We start from the raw sequence: 13,051 nt of genomic DNA, 5'->3' as shown, positions 1-13,051 counted from the left end.
CCTAAAAGCAATGATAAAACAAAAGCAATGACGAGCTGCAATCAAACCCGGTGGCCGCACGAAATGCCGGTCAGATGAATGCGCGCAGGCAGTTAACATTCAATCCCCCCCCCCTTCAGAGATTAACGGCCGGTGGGCGCCTCTGACCTGACGAGCGGAGCAGAGCCCGGTCCTGACGCCACGTCACAGCGCCAGGTGCCAGGGCGCACCGCCGCTGTGACCCCGCTAATGGCCCCATCAATCATCCCACACACCACACTCACATACCCTCACACATACGCTACTGTCCCCTCTAATCAGGCCCATCATTAAACTAATTATGCCAAAAAAAAAACCTCAGGGAGAGAGAGAACCAGGGTGGCAGACAGGGGCACAGGGTAAGGATGAGACGGGCTAGCAGACTTAAGTGTCACCGGTGCTGAGTGCTGACCTTACTTGGTGGTGGCTGCCGAATCTCGTACAGTTGCTCGCTGGGGCACTGGGCTGACGGTTGGCTGACGAGGGCGGCATCGAGACGAGTAGACGGGCGGGGCCCCGGCGCAGACGGGCAGCTCCAGAGGTTCTACCCGCAGCTCGGTCCTCCTCCTCCGGTCAACTCTCAGCAGCACGGGTCACGGAGCCATCCTCCACCGCGCCGATCCCGCTACCCAGGCAATCTCGTCTCCTGCTCCTCCAGCGCGGCCGCCTTCCTCCTCCCGGTCGATCTGACTGCCCCTCTCCTCCGTCCCAACTGCTTCTCTCCTCCGGTCCTGACTGACTGCTCCTCTCCTCCCGTCCTCACTGACTCCCCTTTCTCATGCCCTCTCCGTTCTGCCTGCACTTGCCCTGGGGCTCTTCTCTGGTGCTCGTCCCTAGCTCCGCCCCTTTTTTGCTGTCCGCCGGTTCTCTCGAAGGGTTAGGTTCCAATAGGTTCTGCACGTTCTGTCGACCTTGACGTCAGTCCGCTGGCTGGTCTCGCTGGCCGGTTCAGTTTGGTTGAATCTCATGTAGATTTATACAGGCTGGTCGACCTTACTCCGCCGTTTTCTGACGCGCAGCCTCCGGAGGGGCCGTTGTCATGACAACGCCGGTGCCGGCTGCCCGGCCGCGCAGGTGCTGTACCGTTATGCGCGACCGTGTGACCGGGCCGTCCCCCCTCTTCGCGCCCTGTCGGCGGTCGGCTGTTATGACCGCTTTTGGCCGCTGACGCCGCGCAGCTGTCGTGGCGGGTGTCTGTTTGAAGCAGTTTGCTTTTGTGCCGAAACGTTTGAAATGTTAGAACCGAGAAATACGCTGCTTGTAAGAGTTGTTGTTCAGCAGACGGGCGGCGATCCCGGATCTCGAATAACGGTACTAAGCCCGTTATGCCGCTCCGACACCCTTTTGACGATGTGGCCGGGCTAAAAATGGATGTTTTCGGTATCTCGGCGCGGTGGGGGACCTGGTGGCCAGATGGGACGCTGATCAGCCGTAGCGTCGTAGCCCGTGTTTGCAGCCAGGAACAGAACGGAATTGAAGTTAGAAAAAGGTCTCCGTTGCAGCCAATGATGCTATTTGCAAAAAAATGATAGAAAATGTAACCGCATTAACGTTACATTTTCTATCCTCTTCTTTGAGTCGCGCCGCGGGGTTGAGTTGCAGTCTTATGTTGAGGTCCGTAAAATTGGCAAAATGTAACCGCCAGCGTTACATTAGCAGTGTTTACTTTAAGATCATTTGCACTGAACCAATGGTCGAGAGACGCCAGTGACGCTTCCAAGCGCGAGATGAGTCCCCTAAGGTCGTTTAAAGGGCCACTCACCAACAATTGAGTATCATCAGCGTACTGGAAGACTGCTGCATCCTCAGAATAAAGTGATAGATCATTGGAAAATACCGTGAAGAGTAAGGGACCGAGTGCCGAGCCTTGAAAGACGCCCATAGAGTTGGGGAGAGGTTGTGATAATACCCGGCGACCGGACTCGTCCTTCAATGACACACTCTGTGTGTGACCCTGGAGATAAGCGGCGAACCAGGATGTCTCTATGCCGTGCATTGCCAATTTAGCGAGTAATAACTCATGGTTGATGACATCAAAACATTTGCTTAAATCAATAAGGCATAGCATAGAGACATCCCCCCTATCGGTGGCGGCCAGGATTTGGTCACTGACGGACAGAAGTGCTGTCTCAGTTGAGTGCCGGGGTCGGAAACCGTGCTGGGTATTGGCCAGGAGATGGTTTTGGGAGAGATAGCGATAGAGCTGTTTGTGAATGACTCGCTCGACCACCTTCATAATGACAGGTACTAAGGAGATAGGTCGAAAATTAGTGGGATCAGATGGGTTTCCAGACTTGAAGATGGGGTGAACTATAGAGTGTTTCCAATGAAAGGGGATATCGGACCTTGAGATGCAAGTGTTAATGATGTGAAGGATAACGTCACCGATAGATGGGAAAGCGGTTTTCAGCATGCGAATGCAGACGCCATCAGACGCACAGGCGGCAGAATTGCGCATATTGAAAACGGTGTGACCGAGTTCACCGAGAGAGATAGGTCTGGGCTTAAATCTACCGGTTACGACACGCGGCAAACGGCCAATTTGCTCAACAACTGGATTTTGGTCACGGATCTCTGTAGCGACGCGGGGACCCACAGAAACGAAAAAAGAATTTAAAACGTCTCTGGTCGAATAAGTGAAGAACACGGGGAAAAACATCACCATGGACAGGTAAGATGGCAAATTCAATAGTTACTAAATTATTCGACTTTTCGTAAAAATGCTTCATCAACAATTATGATTGTCACAAAATGTAATATTTAGATAAATTTTGACACAAAACGTGCAATGAATATAACGGTATAAATGTGTCCGATCGTAAGCAAAACGCCCATAAAGTGTTGATATAGTTATGAAGGGAAATGACCAAAACAGTGTTATTGCATGAAGGATGTGCTTTATTCAAGATTTCTGACAGTTTTTGTTACTTTTGCTTACAGGTATTTCACGTCCATCCCCTGGTCGAGGAGCTAAGAGACCAGAAACGGCTGTCTTCTGTCGGCACACTGAACCGGAGCAAGCGGCTCCTTCCCAAGGAGATGACGGACCCAACAGGTCGGGAGGTTGGAAGCAACAAGATCTGCTTCCGGAACGGGGAGCAGCTGGCCTCCCACTGCCCCAAGCCGGGGAAGGTAATGCTGGTCGCCTCCACCCAGCACAAGATGCCAAAGGTCGACCATATCAGCGGAAAGCCGGAAATTTTGCTATTCTATAATAGCACAAAGGGGGAGTGGACGTATGTGACAATATCATCGCTCACTATACGTGTGCCGCGACCAGTAGTGAGATTTCGTTAGTGATCTTTGTGTCACAACAGGTGTCGGCATTGTTCTGTGTTTGTTAGCCTGTAAATTCCCACATGTTGGTGGGGAGAATGTGACGATTTGATGTCTTGTATCGGTTCCACCGGGCCGTCCGGCTGGCCGCCGCTGCTGCAGTCTACCCGGCGGGCACTCGGCCACATCAGACTTTCATTCACATGAGCTAGACTATGGCCAGCGCTGTAACAAACGGTGTCCTCTTCAGCCAGAGAATGCATTCTTCCCGGCCCTCATAAAGCAAAGGAGGAATATGGCTGACTTTGACCTGTCTGACAGGTATCTAAGAAAGATGGGTGGCCCTGATGCCCCCCCCCCCCCCCCCCGCGGCCGCCAATGAGTGGAAGACGAAGCAAAACAGGTCAGGTGAGACTCCCAAAAGAGGAGTTCCCTAAACAGGAGCTAGCGGACAAGATGCAGCAAGAAGAGGAGGAAGCGCTGAAGCACACACCACCCGGCTCAAAGGCAGGTGCCCCTGCTGCAACTGCCTGTGAGCTGGAGGCTCTGCCCGCAGATCAGAGTTGAGTTGAGTCAGAGTTAAGTCGGACAAAGATATTAAGGTGTTGCGTTGAGTCAGAGCTGAGTCAGTAAAATAACTTTTGACATTGAGTTGAGTCAAACATTTAACAAGACTGGCCTGATGGTGGCGGAGCTGCATGCTGAACAGCAGGGCCAGATGCTCGGACAAAAGCAGCTCCCAGCCTCCTTCCGCCCAGGCAAGGCTCCACAGGCCATGAAGAAGGACTCGTCTGAGTACCTGCACATCACCAGGAGCCTGCCGTCAAGATGATAGCTGAGAACTATCAGTCACTCTCTCTCGTGGAAAGCGAATCCTTCAGGCAGTTCGTCCACGAGCTGAACCCCAGGTCAGTACCTGCCTTCCTAATTCCTATACTTTAGTTAGGCTCAATTGATGGTTGAGTATGGATAATCATGTGAAATTTGTTCAGTGTGAATTGTGTAATTCAGTGAAAGGAAATTCCCCACCTTTCATCCTGTGTTTACCATTTTGAATGCTAATCAGAAAAGCATGCTATGAAGTTCACAGAAGAGGTAGAACAGACTCAAGATATTGCCTATTTTAGTCACAAATCAACATTTTTCATTAATTTTCATCATTACATCACAGCTCCTTTCCTTCAGCTAATCAGATTCCTTGTGCAACCAGAGATTCACACTCTAAAATCTATATAATGACTTTTCACTAATACTTCTCTATTTTGTACAGGCTGTACAAAAGGTTGCCTACAAATTGTGATCCATGGTTATAGCTGTAGAGAAAGTGTAACTATATAGTTACAAAGTTTATGATGACTCCTTGCTGTTAGGTATGTCATATGCTCATAGGTACCCAGTCCCTGGGAGACGCTTCGTGCGCTGCCGTCCCTAGCAGAGGGCAAGAAAGCTGCGCTCAAGAAAAGTCTTCTGCTCCTGCCAAAAGACAGCACTGTGTGCCTCACCATGGACCTCTGGAGCAGCCGGACACTTGTCGCCTTCTTGGGCATGACGGCCAACTTTGTGGCCCCAGAGCCGGAGACCAAACTGGGGGCGCGCCTGCTGGCCTTCAAGTAAGCAATGTGTAATATTTCTTATTTCACATTTCAAGTATGTAATTTAAAATGGTAATTTTGTAAAAATGATGGGTGTTTCAATTAAAAGGCTGAAATTTGAGGATTTGTGATCAACATTTAATCTGCCTTTTACTGTTTTCATATTTTGAAATTATGAGTATATCATAAAGCCTTAGCTAACATTTTCAGGAAAGGTCAGTCATACAAAACCTCTTTTAGCAGGTTAAGCTGGAGCTCGGCGACGCACCGACACAACAATATCTGACCTTCTAACAGTCCCCAAGATGCTCCCAGATGTCGGCCTCATTTTAAATCCTGCCAAATGTGAGGTGACAGTTTTAGACGACGCGGACGAAGATTAGCAAAACATGTTGATCCAGCAAGTAAAGCGGGCTCTCCCCTTCTGGTGTTGTTCCCAGCTCCGAATTAGCTCACCACTGGCTCATAACTAAATAAATCTAACCACTGGCTCATAGCTCCACAAAGCTTTCAGCCGTAAATTAGCTCACCATTGGCTCATAGCTCCAAAATAGTTCACATGATGGCTTTCAAACCGAATCAGTCTGATTCATGATTTCCACTTCCTAGCCCCAAACTCAGTCTAACCGCATCAATCACCCAGGCACAACATTAGTTATTGTGTGCAGACACTGTATGAAAATAGATCTTTATGGTCACCAATCTGTGTTGGTGTGCGCATGAAAACTCTCACTGAACTGACCCCGACTTCGGTGTGTGTTTTACCCGATCCCCGGACCTAAGTGGTAGATTAGCTGATCTCGTCAGCCGCGCCGGTGGCATTTTCCGGCGCACTTCCCGCGCCGCCACTGCCTCCGGCGTTGGCGGCGCGGTGATGGGAGAAGCATCAGGCTCGCCACCACCGCCGAGCGCCAGACGTCTCTTCACATCCCCCTCGTCCTTTCCTAGTGTGTCACTGGTCTGCCTTTTCAGGGCTCAGCCCCCAACAACCCACCGTGGCGGGCTCCGACTCGGCATCCTCCGACAAAGGGTTCACCGCCGGTCTGGCTGAAGTCTCCACTGCAGCAGCCGATGTTGAAGACGCCGCTCCTGATGATGCCGCAGAGGGAGTAACCCGTCCGGGAGGAGTTGGAGGACATGAGTCGGCGTGTGGAGGCGTGACGTCCGTCTCTGGAGTATCCCAGGAGTGGTTTAGATGGTCTCCAGCGGTCCCAGACTGCAAACAGAGAGAAGTGGCGGGGTGGTATTGTCCCGACGTGCCCTGATGTGTCCAGAGATGATGCGCTTCCGAGAGATTATGAGCTCTGATGATGAAGCTACATGCTATAGTTCGTTTTTTCTAAGTTTGACCCCCACTGTAAGCATCTTTTTGAACACGGCACGAGAATTGCTAGCTGAATTACTAAGAAAACTGATTGGCGCACATTGATTTCACAGACGATCAGCCTGATCAAAATTAGTTCTACCTGGCTCCCATTTCTCAGACTCATAGCTCGTATTTGGCCTTATTTATGACCCCACAGGGGTAGACGACTTGTCAGGAATTATCACTGAACTAATTAAGAAATCGCACGGCGTATAACATAACGATCCATCATCGGGGTTCAAACCTTATTTTGAATACATCATTCATATCCTCCATACAATGTGCGCTGACCAGTTGTCTCAGTAAGTCAGCTAGCAATTCGCGTGCTGTGTTCAAAAAGATGTTTACAGTGAGGGTCAAACTAAGAAAAAAAATCGAACTATAACCAGTATAACGCCTTTTGGGGCGACTAACGGAGCGAGCGAGAGGGTGGGCCTTGCACGTGCGAAATTTCGAGGGGGTACCTCCAACTGACTTGTGCACGGCACCCTACTAACTGGTTTCTAGCGATGTGCCAAATTTGGGCACAATCGGCCCAGCCGTTCTCGAGATCTGGAAGCGGCACCCTGCACGTGCGCACGTGCAAAATGGGTCCCAACTGACTTGTGCACGGCACCCTACTAACCGGTCCCTAACCGTGTACCAAATTTGAGCGCAATCGGTCCAGCCGTTCCCGAGATCTGGAAACGACCCCTGCACGTGCGCACGTGCAGCAGCACCCCAACTCTGGCACATGTATATGCAGTGCCTAGTGGGTGCCTACCTACATGCCAACTTTCAGCACAATCGGCCAAGTAGTTACCGAGATATTGCAACAATTACAAAACTGACACCTCTTCGTTTTGCACGTGGCACGTGCATAAGGGGTCACCCACATGCATCGGGAATAGTCCAATACTTGGTAGAAGGAATGAAGCTACCCTACAAAAAATACCGCGTGTAAATCGGTCAAGTGGTTGCTGAGATATAAGCCTCGCAAAAGCGTGACCACGGCCGGCCGGCCGGCCGGCCGCTCATACTCAGAAATTTCCGTTAATCTAAGGAAAGACTACGCTCGCTTCGCTCGCTCCGTAATAACACGAAAATATTGATAGGAATCATATAAACAGATGGAATGCGAAAAGATTATTTCCGTTTTCCAACATAAAAAGTCCCGAACACGAACACATTTAACGCAACTCAGGAGTTGAAAGTCAGCATTCGATATGAATGACAGCATTTAACAACGCTGATTCTTTAAACTTGAATAAAAACTGTCGCAATACGAAAAAATCGTACAATACAACATCCTGTGGTTAGAATCGAACCCACTCACTCGCAGTAACTCACCTCATCGTCGCTGCCGTGCTCCGAGCCCAGCGAATCTCTGTCACTGTCCGAGTCGTCAGGATCGACCAGCACCTCCACTCCGGGGAAAATGTACCGGGACGGCGGCTGGTGCAGATAGGCGCCCTCTGTTGAAGAGAAAAGGCGTCCTCATTGTCAATTATACAATGAGCCAAAGGCTATTACTTCCTTATTTTTTAATCATAATGGGGCTCCACACAATTTTCAAAGAAACCCTCAATATCATTCAAAATAAAAGGCGTCCATCAGGAAAACACGTAGCGAGGAAATCACGTACCACCATGTTACACGCCCACAGACATACAAATTAAAAGATGTTGATAGTGGGAGCCAATGACACTTGCAATCAATGCGGTGAATTTATTTCTGACTGGACGAACCAACAGCACGGGGGAGCGAGCCGTTAATCAAAGCCATCCACACGCCCGTGCCTCGACCGCCGGCTGCTGACCCCGCCCCGGGCCACGCGGCAGGGGCGGTACCAGGCACGCCCAGTCGGGAGGTGCCAGACTAATTAGGGCGGTCGCAGACACCCGAATAAAATATCCTTCGATGAGTAACTCTCACCAATCACGCGTAGATTGAAACGATTCAGCTAAACTTACACACCAATAACACCAGTATAACGCCTTTAGGGGCGACTAACGGAGCGAGCGAGAGGGTGGGCCTTGCACGTGCGAAATTTCGAGGGGGTACCTCCAACTGACTTGTGCACGGCACCTTACTAACCGGTCTCTAGCGATGTGCCAAATTTGAGCACAATCGGCCCAGCCGTTCTCGAGATCTGGAAGCGGCACCCTGCACGTGCGCACGTGCAAAATGGGTCCCAACTGACTTGTGCACGGCACCCTACTAACTGGTCCCTAACCGTGTACCAAATTTGAGCGCCATCGGTCCAGCCGTTCTCGAGATCTGGAAACGACCCCTGCACGTGCGCACGTGCAGCAGCACCCCAACTCTGGCACATGGATATGCAGTGCCTAGTGGGTGCCTACCTACATGCCAACTTTCAGCGCAATCGGCCAAGTAGTTACCGAGATATTGCAACAATTGCAAAACTGACACCTTTTCGTTTTGCACGTGGCACGTGCATAAGGGGTCACCCACATGCATCGGGAATAGTCCAATACTTGGTAGAAGGAATGAAGCTACCCTACAAAATTTACCGCATGTAAATCGGTCAAGTGGTTGCTGAGATATAAGCCTCGCAAAAGCGTCCGCACGGCCGGCCGGCCGGCCGGCCGCTCATACTCAGAAATTTCCGTTAATCTAAGGAAAGACTACGCTCGCTTCGCTCGCTCCGTAATAATGAACAAAAGCTAACAAATAGCCACATTGCTGGGAATTCAAACAGTCGAGAGTCTCGATTTCAATCGCGATGGTAAAATCTTAACAAAGCGACACAGAACAAATATACTCAAATCCAGGACCATGGTGTGGCCAACAGCCTTTCAGTTGATTGCAAATACACTGCTTTTTCTACCAACACAACAAGCCGGCTACCTATCTATCTAGACCGGTGGCGAGCTACGCCCTACTCCAAAATCACTCTTAAAAATTCCGCTCCTCTCGGGATTCGATCCCGCACTCACCGGGTAGTCTGGCAGCGACGCTCTCCTTCAGTTTCCTCTGCCAGCAGTGCCGGAGGGCGTCAGTGTCATTCTCGTTGGTCGGATCGGCCGGCGGTGAGGACGGCGCAGATGGCGCGGGGCGAGAGGGTAGTTCAGTGAGCTCCCTCAGAGGCGGAGAGAAGGACCCTCCTCCGTCATCGGTAAGGAGCCCGGAGCATTAGCCGCCGAGCCTGAGAGGGAAGGGGAATGAGCGTCAGTGTTTTTACGGCTATAGGTACTACTTGATAGAGTATCATTATGGGTGAGCACTGAGCTGCAGGTGCAAGACCACTACCTGCAAGAACATAGGCAGCCACCCAGAGAAGAGTGAAATGACCCTGATTGGCTTGCAGACCCGGCACTCTCGGCCCGCCTGACCGCCCACGGAAGGAACGTTCGGCTCTCGTTCTACTAAACAAGTGTAATATTTGCTATTTTGACGTCCCAAATCGCTATTTAAGTTATTCAGTGTGCCTGTGCAGAAAATGCATTCCTCTGCTAGATTTAAAGCATGTCTTTTACTCTTTAAAGCAAAACTACAATTACATTTGTTTGTTTGCTGGGGGTTAGGGGCGCGCCGACTGCAAGGTAAACTACAATTACACTTCAAAGTTCAAAGCCTTTTAGGTATTTTGTCAGTATTATAACTAAATGCCACTGCTATCATATTCAAATGACAATAAACATTACATTCAAAGTTTTCAAGTCAATTGTCAGTGTCATCAGCCCCATATGACTCTCCAGGACTCTAGTAGGTGCATTGCCCCATCACCCACCTTGAGCAGTTCCCTGAAGTACAGACTGCAGGCAGACAGCATCATCCTGTGGGCCCGGACATGCTGTCCCTCACAGCAGAGCGTGACGCCCAGCAGCTCCCCTCCAGAGCAGAGCTGGTCAAACACAGACGTGACGCTGTCCTGGAACCAGTCCCATTTGAGGCAGAACTTCTGAGAGTCCATCCTGGAGGGCTGAAGATCAGGGGCAAGGCAGCAATTGGTTAGTTCATGAGAGGTGATTTGTTCCATTCTGGTTTGTTCAGTTTGGTTCTGATTTGGTTCCTTGTGTGATCCTGGTATCCACTCTCAACCAATTCAAGACCAGACCGGACAATTACTGAAACCGAATCAGATACTCTATCCTAATTCCTAGATTAGCTTCCACGAGAGTCCTCAGTTCAGGAGCTTGATGCCATACTCCATAGGGACCCTACAGGCCTGAGGCCAATGGCCATGGTGGCCATCAAAATTCCTGTACTGGTAAGGTACCTGAAGTAAGAAGTAAAGCAAAAAAAAAAAACGGTTTTTATATACTAATACCGTGATCTGGGTGTGCTTCTATTTTTATGTAAAAACTAAAAAGCAAAACAACAGAGCTAGCATAGGTACCAGAGGGGTGTTCACGGGCACCGCAAACTGCTGAGTGTGGTGTGTGCATTGTGGGCCGCAGGCGTGGGGGTAGGGGATGGCTTGGGGGATGGGTAGGCGGTTCTGACGTCACGGCTGCGTGCGGTGGACAGTCCGCTGTGGCAGGTCCCGACCGGCCAGGAGCGGTGTCGGAAGGCTGACATAGGGACACAGTGGGCGGAGCTTGGAGGCTGTGTACGGTCCGACCGCGCACAGGAGCCCGTGAACAGCCCTCAGATATATATGACGCAACCGCGACATTTGCAGCGCAATTTGACGGATGCTCCATGGGTTACCTTTGAATTTTAGCTGGTAAAAATTAACATACGGCTCGGAAATACGAACTGAGAAATAAAAAGACTCTTGCCATTCACAACAATCATCGAGAAACACCCACTACACCCACATACAACAACAACCACCAACATGCGCGTCGAAAACCACTCAAAACACGCGTTGATATCATGCATATTTACGTCTGGACAACGAGTTGCGGGGAAAAGTGCTGATTTTGCCGCAGTTTTAGGAGCCGGTTATTAGGCTGGATTTTTGGGTTACTTTTTCGTTCCGATTCCTGTATTTCATAGTGTTTGGCTCTTGAATATTTTAGTTCTTCCAGAAAAATATTAATTACCATACAAATTTTGTAAAAATGTTTCATTTTTTTATAAGCCGACCGCTAGAGTCCTAAAACAATACATCAGCACTACAATTATTGTAAACAAACAAATGGAGCACCACTTGGCTCCGTTCTGCTCCGTTCCAAGGCATTTTATCTGGTGGTTTTCGAACTCTAGTATGTCGTTTTGTTGGAAGTTTTCAATCCCTTGTGACTGAATTATATCATATTAAAGAAGCATGTTGACTGAAAACGATCCCAAGTTGAAGTTGAAGTATACAGGAGACTGAAGAGTCCTGAGTCCTGAGTAATATCAGGTTGAAGCTGGGAAATGTTGGTTGATAAACGCAAGTTGATCTGGCTCACTTATCAGCAAGAAAAAAAGTAAAATTAAAAGAGCTTATTGGCCGAAAACAAGCTATAATAGTTATTGCAGGAGATCAATACTGAAGAGCACGCGCACGCGCAGTATCAAGCTAGTAAATGTTGGCTGATGAACGCGTATTAGATGTATTGGTATGAATATTGAAATATAACTTACAGCAGCAAGATCAATGAGTGCTAACTATCAAGTGAAAAATTCTAGAATGAACGAACCCAGGCAGCTTTACTTTGCTATGCAGATGGTAATGTGCATTAGGTACTCAGTGTCTGGCAAATGAAACATGCGATCATTCTATTGCTACTGGAGAAGAAAGCTTGGATCACTAAATCAGCTTAATGTTTAATTTGATGTTCATCATTACTTTGCATTTCTTGAAAAAAGGATTTAAGTAAAATTGTCAATGTGAAAATCCATGCAACGATGTGATCATGTCATGTGTTCATAGTCATTCGTGATGGTGATTATTGGTCTAATATACACAAGCAAAGCTGTCAGCATTTCTTTCTGTGGATGGCCAGAAGGGACTCAGAACTTAGAAGTATTAGGTTTTCACAGGGCTGGGATAAAAAGTACTGAGGGACTGAGGGTAATCTTCCAGAAAGGAACTTTATTTTGACTTGGTATGAGATGTAGGCACAATTTAGGTAGGTGCTCAGTAGTTTAGTAGTTATGTAGGTATAGTTGGGTTAGCTAAGATTAGGTCATGCTAGTTTTTTTTTTAATTTGCCAAGTGTCCATAAAAAATGTGACCTGATCAATTCATACCGGACTAACCTGACCTAACCTCAATCATCACACTTATTTGCAACTTACCCAAGACCTGCATAGCATTAGCACCCAGTTACAGGTACTAGGTACTCAGTACTCACCCTAACTCAATCTTACCTGCTAACCTTCAACTTGACAACAGTTAGCTCACCTTGCCAAACCACATCCAGGGTAACAGCAGCCAAATGAGGAACTGGCTCATTGGGTGGCTGGTGCGAGTCTGTGCATTTTAAGTGTTTCTTCTCTGAAGCTGCTCTGCACTGCTGTATGCCATGTTTGACGCTCAGAAAAATGTGGGAAATGTAACTAAGCTAGTTTAGTGCTTTGTTCCTGCTCGAGACATCATTAAGTACAAATCCTGCGGGGTACAGCTATGAGATGAGCTAGGTGAGTAAATTATTTGAATATGCTGTTTGACTGTAGTAAATATACAAACAATCACAGGGTCACAGTTAGGTATATTCAATTTCCGCATAAACATTCAACAAAACGCCCATGCCTCACTCCGAGCACACAACAAATAACTTTAGCCTTTGCAGGCACAAAAATACTTTGATTTACGGGATGGGTATACAATATATCCTCTGTCCTTGGGGATCTTGCTGCAAAGTTTGAGTTGAAGTAAGATGACTGAACTTCAGGACAAGGTATGATTAACTTTTTCTTC

The 13,051-nt window shown here is 48.6% G+C and overlaps 1 long non-coding RNA gene across 1 annotated transcript; it reads right to left on the bottom strand.

Annotated features, from left to right (window-relative positions):
- Positions 1-4,392: 4,392 nt before the first annotated feature.
- On the bottom strand, positions 4,393-11,078 carry LOC122390099. The gene is made up of 5 exons (XR_006258083.1): positions 10,909-11,078; positions 9,986-10,177; positions 9,192-9,400; positions 7,582-7,706; positions 4,393-6,102 (listed from the first exon to the last, which is right to left on the bottom strand). It is a non-coding gene; the product is annotated as an uncharacterized LOC122390099 (long non-coding RNA).
- Between the last annotated feature and the right edge of the window lie 1,973 nt (positions 11,079-13,051).

The sequence above is a fragment of the Amphibalanus amphitrite genome, unplaced genomic scaffold (genome assembly GCF_019059575.1).
Source record: "Amphibalanus amphitrite isolate SeventyFive unplaced genomic scaffold, NRLGWU_Aamphi_draft 000382F_arrow, whole genome shotgun sequence".
In the NCBI taxonomy this organism is placed as follows: Eukaryota; Metazoa; Arthropoda; class Thecostraca; order Balanomorpha; family Balanidae; genus Amphibalanus; species Amphibalanus amphitrite.
This window is presented reverse-complemented; position numbering and strand designations above follow the sequence as displayed.